This window comes from Heptranchias perlo, chromosome 20, assembly GCF_035084215.1.
Source record: "Heptranchias perlo isolate sHepPer1 chromosome 20, sHepPer1.hap1, whole genome shotgun sequence".
NCBI classification, from domain to species: Eukaryota; Metazoa; Chordata; class Chondrichthyes; order Hexanchiformes; family Hexanchidae; genus Heptranchias; species Heptranchias perlo.
In genome coordinates this window covers 16,924,619-16,940,954 of record NC_090344.1, presented here as the reverse complement: position 1 = coordinate 16,940,954, position 16,336 = coordinate 16,924,619, and the positions used below count along the sequence as shown (strand labels likewise).

Sequence of the window (16,336 nt, the reverse complement as noted above, 5' to 3'; positions counted from 1 at the left end):
TCCACACCCAATCATTACTTTGCGTTATTGTCGTGGAAGAAAATATAACCCCAGGAGGAATTGCCCCTCCTGTTCATTCCACAGTTCATATATAAACATCGTACTCATAGAGATACACCCACAGTTCATATATAAACATCGCTGTCATACGTAAACTACCAAAGTTTATAAATCAACAGCGCACTCATACATCCACACCCAGTTTATAGGAGGAAGATCGGTACCGACCGCCGATGGAGCTCTCAGAGGCGGGAGGAGCTGCAACCGATCAAACTCTGGATCTCATCCTTAACACAGACCGGTAGATCCACCTGTGAAGTTACACCGCACTTTGATAGCAGGGACGGTAATGGGTTCTGAGAAGGCCTCAGGGCGTCTAATCGCTTCTTAGTGGCGATCCATTGGGGCAAGGGGATCTCAGAGAGGGGAAGGTACTATCAGAGGGCATCAGAGAGTGTAAGGGGGCTCAGAGAGAGGAAGGGACAGTCAGATGGCATCAGAGAGTGTATTATGATCTGAGAGAGGGGAAGGACTGCCGAGTATGGGAGAGTGTAAGGCGGCTCAGGGCGCATCTGTGTAAGGGGCAATCAATCGGTATCAGAGCAGGTGAATGGCGCTGACAAGGTTCAAAGTGGATCATGGACTCTCTGAGGGTATCGGAGAAGGTAAGAGACAGAGCGTATCAGCGATGATAAGGAGCACAGGGAGAATCAAATAGGGTAAGGGGGGATCAGGAGGTATCAGAGAGGCGAATTGTTCCAGCGTTGGCATCTCCTCAATATTACATTTTCTGACCTTCAACATTTTTAATAACAGCAGAAAATGAATCCGATTGAACCAATAACCTGTCCGTGTCCAATGTGGAGGGACCGAGAAGGGAGAATCGGGAGGGAGTGGATATTTGGCAACGCTCACGGTTTCTTTTCACACAGCTCAGGGTTGTGTCTGGTTGGAATCTGGAGATAAGAAGTTGCACTTTGAAACTTTTATCATCCAGTGTGAAAAGTAGAACACAAATCGCTCAACGTGGGGCTCGAAAACACGACCGTGAGATTAAGAGTCTCATGCTCTACCGACTGAGCTAGCCGGGCCGACTGCTACTATTTTTCCCATCCTATTATTGCAGAGAGACAGCTGTTGGCTTTGCTGCAGGAGTTCAGTTCGTTCCACAATCTCAGGGTATCTGCTTCTGAACACCCGTGTTTTCATTCTGGAGTTCGTCTGATGTCTTTTACCATTCGTCCAGCCGCGCGCTGAGCAGTAAAGGAAAATCGGGACAAGAGAAGGCCATTCAGCTCCTCGAACTGCTGCCCTATTCAATTGGATCATGAGTTGATCTGCAATTCATCTCTGTTTCTCCGCCTTGGACTCATATTCCTTGGTACCCGAATCGAAAAACGATCTATCAATATCAGATTTCACATTATGAATTGAGCCACAATCCACATCCTTTGGGATGAGAGAGTTCCAGCTTTCCAGCTAAAATGATTCCTGATTTCTTGCATGATTAGTCCAGCTCCAATTTCATTTTGGATTCGGCCAACAGAGAGAGAGAAAAAGGCCGTCTTCACCGGAGATTGATCCTTTAGCGATCTCTCACAAATCAACTGAAACCAGCCGGAATGTGAATACCATTTCACTTTTCCAAAATAAAGGGAGTGACATTCATTGTGGAAACAGTCTGATGTCGCTCACTGCAGAAATATCCATGTCAGTGTGAAGGAGCTCGCTTGCAACCTTCGAACCTTCTCTGTCAAGAAGTATTCCGACTTCATTCAAGCCAACCTCGTTTTTTTTGGATATTTTTCATATGCCTGTTATCCAACCGCAGAATAAATGGTGGAAAATCAGACGCACTCACCTGGCAAATTTTGCGGTACATTTTCTGGCAGACAAGACACACATTCGAACCCAAGAATTTGCGAGACAATGAATGTTAAGGTGAAAGGTTGCCTTCGTGTCCTCTAACGACCAACTTTGGGGCAAGGGCATCTCAGAGAGGGGAAGGTACTATCAGAGGGCATCAGAGAGTGTAAGGGGGCTCAGAGAGAGGAAGGGACAGTCAGATGGCATCAGAGAGTGTATTAAGATCTGAGAGAGGGGAAGGACTGCCGAGCATGGGAGAGTGTAAGGCGGCTCAGGGCGCATCTGTGTAAGGGGCAATCAATAGGTATCAGAGCAGGTGAATGGCGCTGACAAGGTTCAAAGTGGATCATGGACTCTCTGAGGGTATCGGAGAAGGTAAGAGACACAGCGTATCAGCGATGATAAGGAGCACAGGGAGAATCAAATAGGGTAAGGGGGGTTCAGGAGGTATCAGAGAGGCGAATTGTTCCAGCGTTGGCATCTCCTAAATATTACATTTTCTGACCTTCAACATTTTTAATAACAACAAAAAGTGAATCCAATTGAACCGATAACCTGTCCGTGTCCCATGTGGAGGGAACGAGAAGGTAGAATCGGGAGGGAGTGGATATTTGGCAACGCTCACGGTTTCCTTTCACACAGCTCAGCTTGTGCCTTTTTCGAATCTGGAGACAACAGGTTGCACTTTAAAAATTTTATCACCGAGTGTGAAAAGTGGAACACAAATCGCCCAACGTGGGGCTCGAACCCACGACCCTGAGATTAAAAGTCTCATGCTTTACCGACTGAGCTTGCCGGGCCAGCGGCAGGGCTCCTTCTCACCCTAATATTGCAGAGAGGCAGGTGGTGACTTTGCTGTCGGGGTTCAGTTTGTTCGACAATCCCAAGGTGACAGAATCTGAACACCCGATTTTCATTCTGGAGTCAGTCTGATGCCTCTTACCAGTCGTCCAGCCCCGCACTGAGTGTAACATCGGTAGAGGAGAAGACCATTCAGCCCCTCGAGCCTGCTGTCCCATTCAATTAGATCATGAGGTGATCAGTAATTCATCTCTGTTTTCCCGCCTTGGACTCATATCCCTTGGTAACCGAACCGGAAAAAAGATCTATCAATATCAGACTTCAAAATTTGAATTGAGCCTCAATCCACATCCTTTGGGATGAGAGAGTTCCAGCTTCCGGCCGTATTTTGTTTGCTAGAGTGATTTCTGATTTCTTGCCTGATTAGTCCAGCTCCAATTTCACTTTGGATTCTGCCAACAGAGAGAGAGAGAGATAAAAAGGCCGCCTTAACAGGAGATTGATCCTTTGAAGATCTCTCACAAATCAACTGAAACCTGTCGGAATGTGAATGCCATTTTACTTTTCCAAAATAAAGGGAGTGTCATTCATTGTGGAAACAAGAAGTAATCCGAATTCTTTCAAGCCAATCTCGTTTTCTTTGAATATTTTTCAGACAGCAGATTAAATAGTGGAAAATTGGACGCACTCCGCTGGCAATTTTCACGGTACAGGATCATAGAATCATAGAAGTTTACAACATGGAAACAGGCCCTTCGGCCCAACATGTCCATGTCGCCCAGTTTATAACACTAAGCTAGTCCCAATTGCATGCACTTGGCCCATATCCATCTATACCCATCTTACCCATGTAACTGTCCAAATGCTTTCTAAAAGACAAAATTGTACCCGCCTCTACTACTGCCTAAACCTCGTACTCTCCAGGGAAAAAATTGTCAGTCTATTCAACCTCTCCCTATAAGTCAAACCATCAAGTCCCGGTAGCATCCTAGAAAATCTTTTCTGCACTCTTTCTAGTTTAATAATATCCTTTCTATAATAGGGTGACCAGAACTGTACACAGTATTCCAAGTGTGGCCTTACTAATGTCTTGTACAACTTCAACAAGACATCCCAACTCCTGTATTCAATGTTCTGACCAATGAAACCAAGCATTCCGAATGCCTTCTTCACCACCCTATCCACCTGTGACTCCACTTTCAAGGAGCTATGACCCTGTACTCCTAGATCTCTTTGCTCTACAACTCTTCCCAACGCCCTGCCATTAACGGAGTAGGTCCTGGCCCGATTCGATCTACCAAAATGCATCACCTCACATTTATCTAAATGAAACTCCATCTGCCATTCAGCGGCCCACTGGCCCAATTTATCAAGGTCCCGTTGCAATCCTAGATAACCTTCTTCACTGTCCACACTGCCACCAATCTTGGTGTCATTTGCAAACTTACTAACCATGCCTCCTAAATTCTCAACCAAATCATTAATATAAATAACAAATAACAGTGGACCCAGCACCGATCCCTGAGGCACACTGCTGGACACAGGCCTCCAGTTTGAAAAACAACCCACTACAACCACCCTCTGTCTTCTGTCGTCAAGCCAATTTTGTATCCAATTGGCTACCTCACCTTGGATCCCGTGAGATTTAACCTTATGTAACAACCTACCATGCGGTACCTTGTCAAAGGCTTTGCTGAAGTCCATGTAGACCACGTCTACTGCACAGCCCTCATCTATCTTCTTGGTTACCCCTTCAAAACACTCAATCAAATTCGTGAGACATGATTTTCCACTCACAAAACCATGCTGACTGTTCCTAATTAGTCCCTGCATCTCCAAATGCCTGTAGATCCTGTCTCTCAGAATACCCTCTAACAACTTACCCACTACAGATGTCAGGCTCACCGGTCTGTAGTTCCCAGGCTTTTCCCTGCCGCCCTTCTTAAACAAAGGCACAACATTTGCTACCCTCCAATCTTCAGGCACCTCACCTGTATATTTTCGTTCAGACAGGACACACATTCGAATGCTGGAAACGCGAGACATTGAATGTTCAGGTGCAAGTTACTACCCAGCGTCCACCGGGTGGAGCTTGAACCAACAACCTTTCAGTTAACAGCCGAACGCGCTAAACGATTGCGCCACAGAAACACAACTTTGTAGTTGCTGAAGGACTAATTCATCGAGCTGAAGCTTCAGGTTGCCGCGCTCAATGTAACAGCTTTCTTCCAATCAGTTTACTTTTCCAAAATAAAGGGTGTGCAGCTTGCATGAGTGAAAATATGTGCTGTATTATTTCTGAACATGAAGCCAACCTTGCTATTAACCACCGTATGTTGGAAGACTCAGTCCCCTCGTGGTAGAGAGGATTGACCTTTTGAGCTGTAATTCGCCATTATATATTCCAGTAATATTCAGGTTTGCTGAAAATGAGATGAGATGAAATGAGCAGGTCCAAGGAGCAGCTCTGTGACACGACACGGTGTCTACAAAGTTGTCTCTTGCACTTACAGTGAAGCGGACCGTAGTCTTCACTATTAAACCAGTAACTATGATGTTGAAAAAAAGGTGTTCGAGAAATACTTGATTTCAGCGTGGCGATACTGGGCCGGAGTAAAGTTGTGATTGCCGAGTGGCGAGAGGGTGGATTTGGAACTCCTGTGCGGCTGCGCTGCTCATTGTCCAGATCTGCTTGGAGCGATATTCACTTCAATTCATCACTGACAGGGACAGTTTGATTCGAAGTTTCTTTTCCCTGTTGCTTGGTGAGATTTCAAAAATAAAGACGACCCGTGCTCACCCCAAACTCGTCACTTACACGCTGACAGATACATGGCGGTCACACTCTTCACTTCAGTGAGATGAAAGCCGAGAGGCGAACAAAACTCATTCAATGAAAGTGCAGGTCATTGAGGGGCCTTGAAAGTCCTGATTGTTTGCACTGAACTTCTTCCGAAAGCGTTTCCGATTCACGTGGAGCGATTTGGCGACTTATTTCCCTCTTTGCAAAAGTTTCAACTGCAGGTCAAGATCAAAAGTCAAGGGCAGAATGAGACGCCATCCTGAAATTTGGGAACCAGACTTTAGAGCAAGGTTCTGTTTATTGAGAAAAAGCAGATGAAACATTCATTCCGGAACGAGCCAGAATCCGATCAGCTCGAGAAGTAACGGTAACCCCGTGATTTGAACACGCAGCCTTCTGGTGGCGCAATAAGTCATGTCGATGGAAGCAGGACGTTGCAAAGTGGGAATTAATCGATTAAGTGAGTGGGAAAAACTGCGGCAAATAGAGTTCAATGTGGGGGAGTGCGAGGTGATCCACTTTAAATCTAATGAAGATAAATCAGGCTATTTTCTAAATGGTGAGAAAAAAGGAACTGTGGAGGAGCAGGGAGATTTCGGGGTCCAATACAGAAATCGCTACCAACCAGCATACAGGTACAACAATTAATTAAACAGCCGTTCGGACCGCCGGTTAGCTCATTTGCAAAGAGTATGCCGTAATGTCATGAACACGGATTCCATTCTTATAATTTGCTTTATTTATTTCGGGCTTTTGTAACTTTTAAAATGCAAGCCTTACAAACAGGTCCACAGACAAATTCACGGGGACAGTGTTATTGAATAACATCCATTGTAACGTTGCCCCTGGGCCGGAGAAACACGTCTTTCTTTTTATTTGTCTTTCTCCGGTTTGCAGAGAAACGTTTAACTCGCGGCCTGTTCCCATTAATGATCATCAGCAGCAACAGACAGACAGAGCGGGTCTGACCGCCCCGAGTTGTGGAAAAGGCATCGGTTTAGGACAAATGCATCAAATGAAATTGTCCCCCGGCACCGAGAGAGAAAAAACAAGAGAAAAAGGCAGAAGTTAACAGAGAAATAAAAACTAAATCAAGACGAAAAAATATTTCCCATCCTTGATGCCTCTCTATTTCATCCCCAAACCTTCAGTGGCGAGTATCAAATTTCACTGTAATAAAATGCGAGAATCGAAGCAAGGAAGAAGAAACTCAACAACCAAAAACTGCCGAAACTCGGGATTGAATCAAGGACCTTTAAATCTTCAGTCCAACGCTCTCCCAACTGAGCTATCTCGACCGCTTGTCAAAGTATCCCTTTACATCATTGTCTTGGAAGAAAACATAACCCCAGGAGGAATTGCAGCTCCTGTTTATTCCGCAATTCATCGAAAAACATTGCACTCATGTGTGCACACCCCGAGTTCGTATATAAACATCGCACCCATATATACGCACCCGCAGTTCAGATATAAACATCGCACTCATATATACACACCCGCAATTCAGATATAAACATCGCACTAATATATACACACACAGTTCATATATAAATATCACACTCATATATATATACCCACAGTTCATGTATAAATATCACCCTCATATATACACACCCATTGTTCATATTTAAACATCACACTCATATATACACACACAGTTCATATTTAAACATCGCACTCATATATGGACTCCCACACTTTATAAAACAACAGCGCACTCTCACTACACGTCCTGTTTTGTATTTTCAGCGTTAAATTTGCTGAAGTCTGGCAAAGGGGGCGAGATGTCGGTCCTGCGACTTCGACGGATGTGTCGGTGTCCAGGGGATTGGAAAGCTCCTGTGCCACACGAAGTGTCTGAAAGGCCCGGATGCACATGAAGATCATCAGCGCGGTGTCGACACCTCGTGCTGCAATGTTAGCGAGCCTGATCAACTTAAAAGGAGGCTTGTTGCAAACACCTTGTGGTCTCAGTTTCTTTTTGCACAGAACTGAACCTCAATCGTTCAAAATGCAATGTTTTCTTTGCTGTTTCACAATAAACATTATCTTATAATAAAGTTTCGCTCATTGGTTCCTCAGTGTCAGAGGGAGAATTGTCCAAAACTCCTCATTTAATTCATTGTTTATTCAGAATCAGCCCACGATTGACACAGAGAGATAAACACACAGAGAGATACAGAGTATCGTTAAACACAGCAAAAGATACAGAGTATCGGTAAACACAGCGAGAGATACAGAGTATCGGTAAACACAGCGAGATACAGTGTATCGGTAAACACAGCGAGAGATACAGAGTATCGGTAAACACAGCGGGAGATACAGAGTATCGGTAAACACAGCGAGATACAGTGTATCGGTAAACACAGCGAGAGATACAGAGTATCAGTAAACACAGCGAGAGATACAGAGTATCGGTAAACACAGCGAGAGATACAGAGTATCGGTAAACACAGCGAGATTCAGTGCATCGGTAAACACAGCGAGAGATACAGAGTATCGGCAAACACAGCGAGAGATACAGAGTATCGGTAAACACAGCGGGAGATACAGAGTATCGGTAAACACAGCGAGATACAGAGTATCGGTAAACACAGCGAGATACAGAGTATCGGTAAACACAGCGAGATACAGTGTATCGGTAAACACAGCGGGAGATACAGAGTATCGGTAAACACAGCGAGAGATCAAGAATATCGGTAAACACAGCGAGAGATCCAGAGTATCGGTAAACACAGCGAGAGATCCAGAGTATCGGTAAACACAGCGAAATGGACAAGAGAAATAGAAAAATACAAACTGCCTCAAACGCTAACAGACAGATATCAGGAAGAGGTGGTGGAGTCGTTGCAGCTTAATTTGTATCATCAATTTGCAAAAGCTGGGCAAATTGCCTTTTTCCCAACAAGAGGTCCTCGGTTCGATTCCCAGCAGTGCCTTTTTATTCTATCTCATATTTACCCCATTTCTGAATGAAACAACAAAGTGAGGTGAGAGTGACTGCATTGACATCAAGGCAGCATTTGACCGTGTGTGGCACCAAGGAGCCCCAGTAAAATTGAAGTCAATGGGAATCAGGGGGAAAACTCTCCAGTGGTTGGAGTCATACCTAGCACAAAGGAAGATGGTAGTGGTTGTTGGAGGCCAATCGTCTCAGCCCCAGGGCATTGCTGCAGGAGTTCCTCAGGGTAGTGTCCTAGGCCCAACCATCTTCAGCTGCTTCATCAATGACCTTCCCTCCACCATAAGGTCAGAAATGGGGATGTTCGCTGATCATTGCACAGTGTTCAGTTCCATTCGCAACCCCTCAAATAATGAAGCAGTCCGAGCCCGCATGCAGCAAGACCTGGACAACATCCAGGCTTGGGCTCATAAGCGGCAAGTAACATTCGCGCCAGATAAATGCCAGGCAATGACCGTCTCCAACAAGAGACAGTCTAACCACCTCCCCCTGACATTCAACGGCATTACCATCACCGAATCCCCCACCATCAACATCCTGGGGGTCACCATTGACCAGAAACTTAACTGGACCAGCCATATAAATACTGTGGCTACGAGAGCAGGTCAGAGGATGGGTATTCGGCGGCGAGTGACTCACCTCCTGACTCCCCAAAGCCTTTCCACCATCTACAAGGCACAAGTCAGGAGTGTGATGGAATACTCTCCACTTGCTTGGATGAGTGCAGCTCCAACAACATTCAAGAAGCTCGACACCATCCAAGATAAAGCAGCCCGCTTGATTGGCACCCCATCCACCACACTAAACATTCACTCTCTTCACCACCGGATCACTGTGGCTGCAGTGTGTACCATCCACAGGATGCACTGCAGCAACTCGCCAAGGCTTCTTCGACAGCACCTCCCAAACCCGCGACCTCTACCACCTAGAAGGACAAGAGCAGCAGGCACATGGGAACAACACGACCTGCACGTTCCCCTCCAAGTCACACACCATCCCGACTTGGAAATATATCGCCGTTCCTTCATTGTCGCTGGGTCAAAATCCTGGAACTCCCTTCCTAACAGCACTGTGGGAGAACCGTCACCACACGGACTGCAGCGGTTCAAGAACGCGGCTCACCACCGCCTTCTCAAGGGTAATTAGGAATTGGCAATAAATGCCGGCCTCGCCAGCGACGCCCACGTCCCATGAACGAATAAAAAAAATACTAAACTTTGCAACAGAGTAGTCCGGAGGAACCACATGTCAATTCAAATAAGTAGATGCATTTTGGAACACACCAATTGTACCTTCAACTCTGGTCGAAATGTTCACAAGCAAAAGGACTTAGCTGAGACTGGAATTAACAATCTCGCCATTTCCCGATCATGTCCTGTCATATCAGAACCGCGCACTGACTGATTGCGCCGCTGGAGTCCGGTCACTTTGATCACCTGTCCCACTCTGCTGGAAAGAATCTTAAGTGTTTGAGGCCCTTACACGTGGAAACGTGTCCAGTTACTGTGATCAAACTAATATCCGCACTTTCACTTTCAGCTTCTTTCACATCCTCTGCTCCATTGCACGACAAGCGGGTTTTCTGCGAACAGGTCAAAATGAACATTGCCAGAAATTCTATCAGTAGTCGGATTTGAACCCAGCGCCCACGCAGCGATTGGATTTATGATCTTAAAACAACGAGCTTTGTTCGCAAATCGCCTTGCCAGTCTTTCACGTTTTGTTTCATGCCCAAATAAATAAATTGGAGCTAATTGACCGCATTTACACCGTGCTGGGATTGTTCTGCTTAGAACAGAGAAGGTTCAGAGGAGATTTGATCGAAGTGTTCAAAGTCCTGAAGGGTTTTGATAAAGTTAATAAAGAGAAGCTGTTCCCATTGACGGAAGTGTCGAAAACCAGAGGACACAGATTTGAGGTGATTGGCAAACGAACCAAAGGCGACATGAGGAAAATCATTTTTATGCAGCGAATGGTTCTGATCTGGAATGCGCTTCCTGAAAAGGCGGTGGAAGCAGATTCAATCGTGGCTTTCAAAAAGAATTTGATAAATACTTGAAGGGGAAAATGCAGGGCCACGGGGAAAGGGACCAATGGGATTGTTCTTACAAAAGGCAGGTAAGGAATTGATGGGTCAAATGGCCTCCTTCTGTGGTGTGTTCATTCTATGATCAATATTATTTTACAGACAGTGAACAGACCATCCCTGAAAGACTGCCGCGCAATAAAACAGAGTGACACTGAAACATTGCGAAAATGCGATGACCTCGACGTGATTTGAACACCCATCCTTCTAATTTGGAGTCGGACGCGCTGCCGTTGCGCCACGAGGTCCACACCAAGCAGCTGGATCCGGATCCATAGGAGGGAGATCGGTACCGACCGCCACAGGGACTCGAAGAGGCGGAAGCAGCAACAGCAACAGCGCAGGAGCCCCGGTCTCGAATCCAGCCGTTCCCAGCGGAGAGCTGCCAGTCCCGGCCTGAGCTCTGTCTGGGAGCTGCCTGTCATTCTTTCTTTACAGAACGGGACCGATCCAGTTTCAGCTCACACACAAGCTCAGGAATCCCACTCCTGACAGATTCACTTATTCAAACCTTTTTTAGATTCAGTGAATTGGGATTTAATTCAATCCTCATCTGCCCTCCGCTCTGTCAGTTCAGGACTTTATTTAAACCGATATTGGAGCTCTGTTTTACAGGGTGCCGCCTGTTTAAGCATTTCTCAGTCCCACTAAATACAATGATTGCTGTTAACTTCTGCTTAATACAAAGTGCTCAGGAACGAGGGAATTTCTCCTGGGTGCTGAGTTCGAGTTAAGGAACAATAGAGGTGCGATTACACTACTTGATGTATTCTATTGGCCACCAGCTGCTGGGACGGATATCGAGGAACAAATTTGCAGGGAAATTACAGAGAGGTGCAAAAGCCATAGAGTATTAATAACCGGGGATTTCCAATATCCTCATGTAGACTGAGATAACAATAATACAAGGCACAAAGAGGGGGAAGAATTTTTGAAATGTGTTCAGAATATCATTCTCGACCAGTACGTTTCTGGCCCACTGAGGAAGGAGGCATTGCTGGAATTGGTTCAAAGGAATGAGGCGGGCCAAGTGGAGCAAGTGTAAGTGGGGGAGCATTTAGGGAGCAGCGATCAGTTTCATAAGGATTAGGATAGCTATGGAAATGGACTCTGTTCACTCGAAAGTAAAAAATACTCAATTGGAGGAGGGCCAATTTCAGTGGGATGAGAACAGATCTGGCCCCGGTAAATTGGAATCCAACATTGTCAGGCAAAACTATGATTGGACAGTGGGCGGCTTTTAAAAAGATGATTCGGGTACATTCCAACGAGGTAGAAAGGTAAGGCAACTAAAGTCAGAGCTCCATGGATAATAAGAGAGATAGAGAGTAAGATGAAGCGGGGAAAAGTGGCGTATGACAGGTGTCAGGTTGATAACACAGGTGCCAACCAGAGACAATAGAGAAAGATCAGAGGGGAAGTGAAAACGAAAATAAGAGGGGCAAAGAGAGAGCATAAGAACAGCAGAAAACATAAAAGGGAATCAAAAAGTCTTCGACAGACATGTTAACAGTAAACGGGCAGTAAGAGGAGGGGCGGGGACGATTCGGGACCATAAAGGAGATCTACTCATGGAGGCAGTGGGCATGGCAGAGGTACTAAATGATTACTTTTCATTGGTCTTTACTAAGGAAGAAGATGCTGCCAGATTCTCGATAAAGGAAGATATAGTTAAGAGACTGGATGGGCTAAAATATGAGAAAGAAGAGGTACTAGAAAGGCTTGCTGTACTTAAAATAGATAAGTCAACTGGACCGGATGTGATGCAACCTAGGATGCTGAGGGAAGTAAAGGGGAAAATTGCAGAGGGTACTGGCCATAATCTTCCAGATATCCTTAGATATGAGGATTGTGCCAGAGGACTGGAGAATTGCAAAGGTTACAACCTTGTTCAAAAAAAGGGTGTAAAGATAAACCCAGCAACTATAGGCCAGTCAGTTTAACCTCGGTGATGGGGAAAGTTTTGTCAATGATAATCGGGGACAGAATGAACAGTCACTTGGACGAGTGTGGATTGATTAGGGAATGCCAGCACGGATTTGTTAAAGGCAAATCGTGTTTTACCAACTTGATAAAGTTGTTTGATGAGGTAACAGAGAGGGTAGATGAGGTCAATGCAGTTGACGTGGTGTATATGGACTTTCAAAAAGCGTTTGATCAAGTGTCACGTGGTAGGCTATTGATCAAGATTGCAGCCCATGGAACACAGGGGGCAAAAACAATATGGTTACAGAACTGGCTAAATGACAGGAAACAGAGAGTTGTGGTGAACGGTTGTTTTTCGGACTGGAGGGAGGTGGGCAATGGTGTTCCACAGGGGTCGGTGCTGGGACAACGTCTTTTCTTGATATATATTATTTACTTGGGCTTGGGAGTAAATGGTACAATATCAAAATTTGCAGATGACACAAAACTTGGACGGGTAGTCAAAAGTGAGGTGGATAGACATGAAGAGGATATGGACACGCTGGTGACATGGACGGACACGTGGCAGATGAAGTTTAACGCGGAAAAATGCGAGGTGATGCATTTCGGTGGGAAAAACGAGGAGAGGCAATATAAACTAGAGAGCAGAATTCTAAAAGGGTGAGAGGAACAGAGGGACCTGGGGGTATATGTGCGCAAATCGTTGAAAGTAGCAGGGCAGGTTGAGAAAGCGGCTTAAAAAGCAGTCGGGGTCCTGGGCTTTATAAAGAGGGGCAAAGAGTATAAAAACAAGGAAGTCATGATGAATCTTTATAAAATACTATTTCGGCCACAAATGGAGTATTGTGTCCAGTTCTGGGCAGTGCACTTTTGGAAGGACGTGAAGGGCTTGAGAGGGCGCAGAGGAGATTTACTAGAATGATTCCAGCGATGAGGGACTTAAATTACATGGATAGACTAGAGAACCTGGGATTGTTCACCTTGGAACTGAGAAGGCTGAGAGGAGATTTGATAGAGATATTCAAAATCATGAAGGGCCTAGACAGAGTAGATAGAGTGAAACTGTTCCCATTGGCGGAAGGGACATGAACCAAAGGGCATAGATTTAAGGCGATTGGCAAAAGAACCAAAGGTGATATGAGGAAAAACTTCTTTACACAGCGAGTGGTTGGAATCTTTGATTTTTGTGCTTTGCATGTGATGAAATTTCATCATTTTACAGACTGTATCTTAAGAGTGGGATTAAAAGCTCAGTGTTTACGATGCCAGGAATCTGGTGCAGCCGTTGTTAAATTTATCAAAGCAGGCAATTGTCGCCGTTTATCACAAGAACGCCCTAACTGGTTATGCGATCAAGATGAAAATAACGCAAAGATGGACAATTGATACAACACGAAAGGCATCGGGCTGTGACAAAAATCCCCACCATTTTGCTTTTCATCTCCATGTCACAGAGAATTAGCCTTTCGGGACCTTGTCTGTCAAGATGAATTATGATTTCCGTGAAGCCAATGTTCCATTCCTTTATAGGTTTCATGTGCCTGCTTTGCGATCACAAGGTTTTTTTTTAGTCCACAGGGTAAATGGTGGAATATTAGCTCTGCTCAACCGGCAATGATCACGGTACATTTTCTTGCAGACAAAACACACATTAAACCCTGGAACTTTCAGGCGATGAATCCTCAGGAGAAATAAAATAAGGGCTCGAATCAATCTCACCAATAGCACCAACGAGACAAGTGAAGAGTCCACCTGCTAAACCAGTAATTCACTGAGCGAAACCTTGAGTCTGCAGTGACCAATATAAAAGCTGTCCACTGTCAGTTTACTTTTCCACAATGAATGGTTGAAGCTTGCGGGAGTGAAAATCCAACGAGCCGGTCTTCACTCTTAAACCAGCAACTGTGAAGTTAAGAGAAACGTGCCGGAGAAATACTCGATTTCAGCGCGGTGACACTGGGCCAGAATAAAGCTCAGTCAATATGATCGCCGAGTGGCGAGAGGGTGGATTTGGAATTCCTGATCGATCGCACTGCGCATTTTCCAGATCTGCTAAGAGCACCAATCCCTTCAATTCATCACTTACAGGGACCACTCGATTCTCGGTTTCTTTTCCCTGAACTTGACGAGATCTTCAAAATTGAAAGCGACCCATATCAGAGCGAACCTCGTCACCGACATGCTCACAGATACAAAGCGGCCAAACTCTACTTCAGTGAGATGAATGCTCGTTCAATGAAAGTGCAGGTCATTGAGGTGCCTTTAAAGTCCAGATTGTTTGAACTGAACTTCATCTGAAAGAGCTTGAGTTTCAGGTGGAGTGATTTGGGGACTTCTTTTCCCTCTTTACAAAAGTTTGAACCGCAAGTCAAGATCAAAATTCGAGGGCGAAATTTGGATTTCTCCGGGGTATGAACCTCGAATCGAGAATTATATCCCGACCTCATCGAGCCCAGAAAAAAATCAAGGAGATTCAGTCCAAGTAAAATAATGGTATTGGAGAAAATAATTGGATTGAAGATAGACAAATCTCCAGGACCTGATGTTTACCATCCCAGGGGATTAAATGGAGTAGGTGAGGAAATTGTACATGCTTCAGTCATGATCGTTTAAACTCTCTTGTTTCAGGAATTGTTCCATGGATTGAAAAATTGCCAATGTCATTCCATTATTTAGGAATGGGAGGAGAGATAAAGTAGGAAATTATAGACCTATTAGTCTGACGCCTATTGTGGGGCAGTTACCAATATCTGTTATTAGGGAAGAGTGACTGAGCACTTGGATGAATATGAATTGATCAGAGAAGCCGGCATGGATTTGTAAAGGGTAAGTCAAGTGTAGCAAAACAAGTTGAACTTCTTGAAGATGTAATAATGTGGTAGATAATGCAGTGTCTATGGGTGTTATATGTATATTGACTTCCAGAGGCAATCGATAAGGGACCACATAAGAGACTGTTAACAGAAATGAGATCACATGGAAATTAAAGCAACCTATTGACATGGGTAGGGAGTTGGTTTGTAGGTAGGAGACAGAGAGTAGGGATAATGGATCTGTGCTCAAATTGACAGGATGTGATTAATGGTGTCCCCCAGGGATCTGTACCGGGGCATCAGCTTTTTACTATATGTATAAATGAGGCAAATGAAGAAATAGAGAGCCATATATCCAAGTTTGTCGACGACACCAAGTTAGGTGACACAGTGAGTAATGTAGATGGGAGCATAAAGTTGCAAAGCGAAATTGATAGATGAAGTGAGTTGGTAAAACTGTGGCAGATGGAGCTTATATAGAATTACATAGAATGCACATCACAGAAACAGACAATTGTGCCCAACTAGACTATGCCGGTTTTAATGCTGCAGACGCGCCTCCTTCAACCCCTCTTCATCTAACCCAATGAGCAAACTCGAATATTCCTTTCTCCTCCCTGTGTTTATCTCGCTTCCCTGTAAATGCATCCATGCTTTTCGCCTTAATTATTCCTTGTGGTAGTGAGTTGCACATTGTAGCGAGCCTCATTGCAAATATGGTTCTCTTGAATGCCATATTGGATTAAATGTGACGATCTTATATTTATGGCCCTAATTTTGGACTCCAACCCACAAAATTGCAAACACCTCTGACTTCTCAAACCCTTGCACAATCTTAAAGTCCGATTTCAGGTCACCCTCAGCCTTCTATTTTCTATGGAAAGAGCCGTAGGCTCTTCAATCTTTCAATATGGGGAAGTGTGAGGTCATCCACTTTGGACCTAAGCAAGATAGATGAGAATATTTTCTAACTGGTGAGAAACTAGGAACTGTAGAGGAGGAAAGATGTTTACGGGTCCAAGTGCAGAAATCATGAAAAGTCAGTGGACAGTCACAAAAAAATAATTAAAAAGGCTAAT

At 44.8% G+C, this 16,336-nt stretch overlaps 3 non-coding genes across 3 annotated transcripts; all 3 read right to left on the bottom strand.

The window, feature by feature from the left end:
- Positions 1-1,018: 1,018 nt before the first annotated feature.
- trnak-cuu (transfer RNA lysine (anticodon CUU)) lies at positions 1,019-1,091 on the bottom strand. Its single transcript has one exon. It is a non-coding gene; the product is annotated as a tRNA-Lys (tRNA).
- A 1,502-nt stretch (positions 1,092-2,593) lies between these two features.
- trnak-uuu (transfer RNA lysine (anticodon UUU)) lies at positions 2,594-2,666 on the bottom strand. Its single transcript has one exon. It is a non-coding gene; the product is annotated as a tRNA-Lys (tRNA).
- A 4,029-nt stretch (positions 2,667-6,695) lies between these two features.
- trnaf-gaa (transfer RNA phenylalanine (anticodon GAA)) lies at positions 6,696-6,768 on the bottom strand. The gene has a single exon. It is a non-coding gene; the product is annotated as a tRNA-Phe (tRNA).
- Between the last annotated feature and the right edge of the window lie 9,568 nt (positions 6,769-16,336).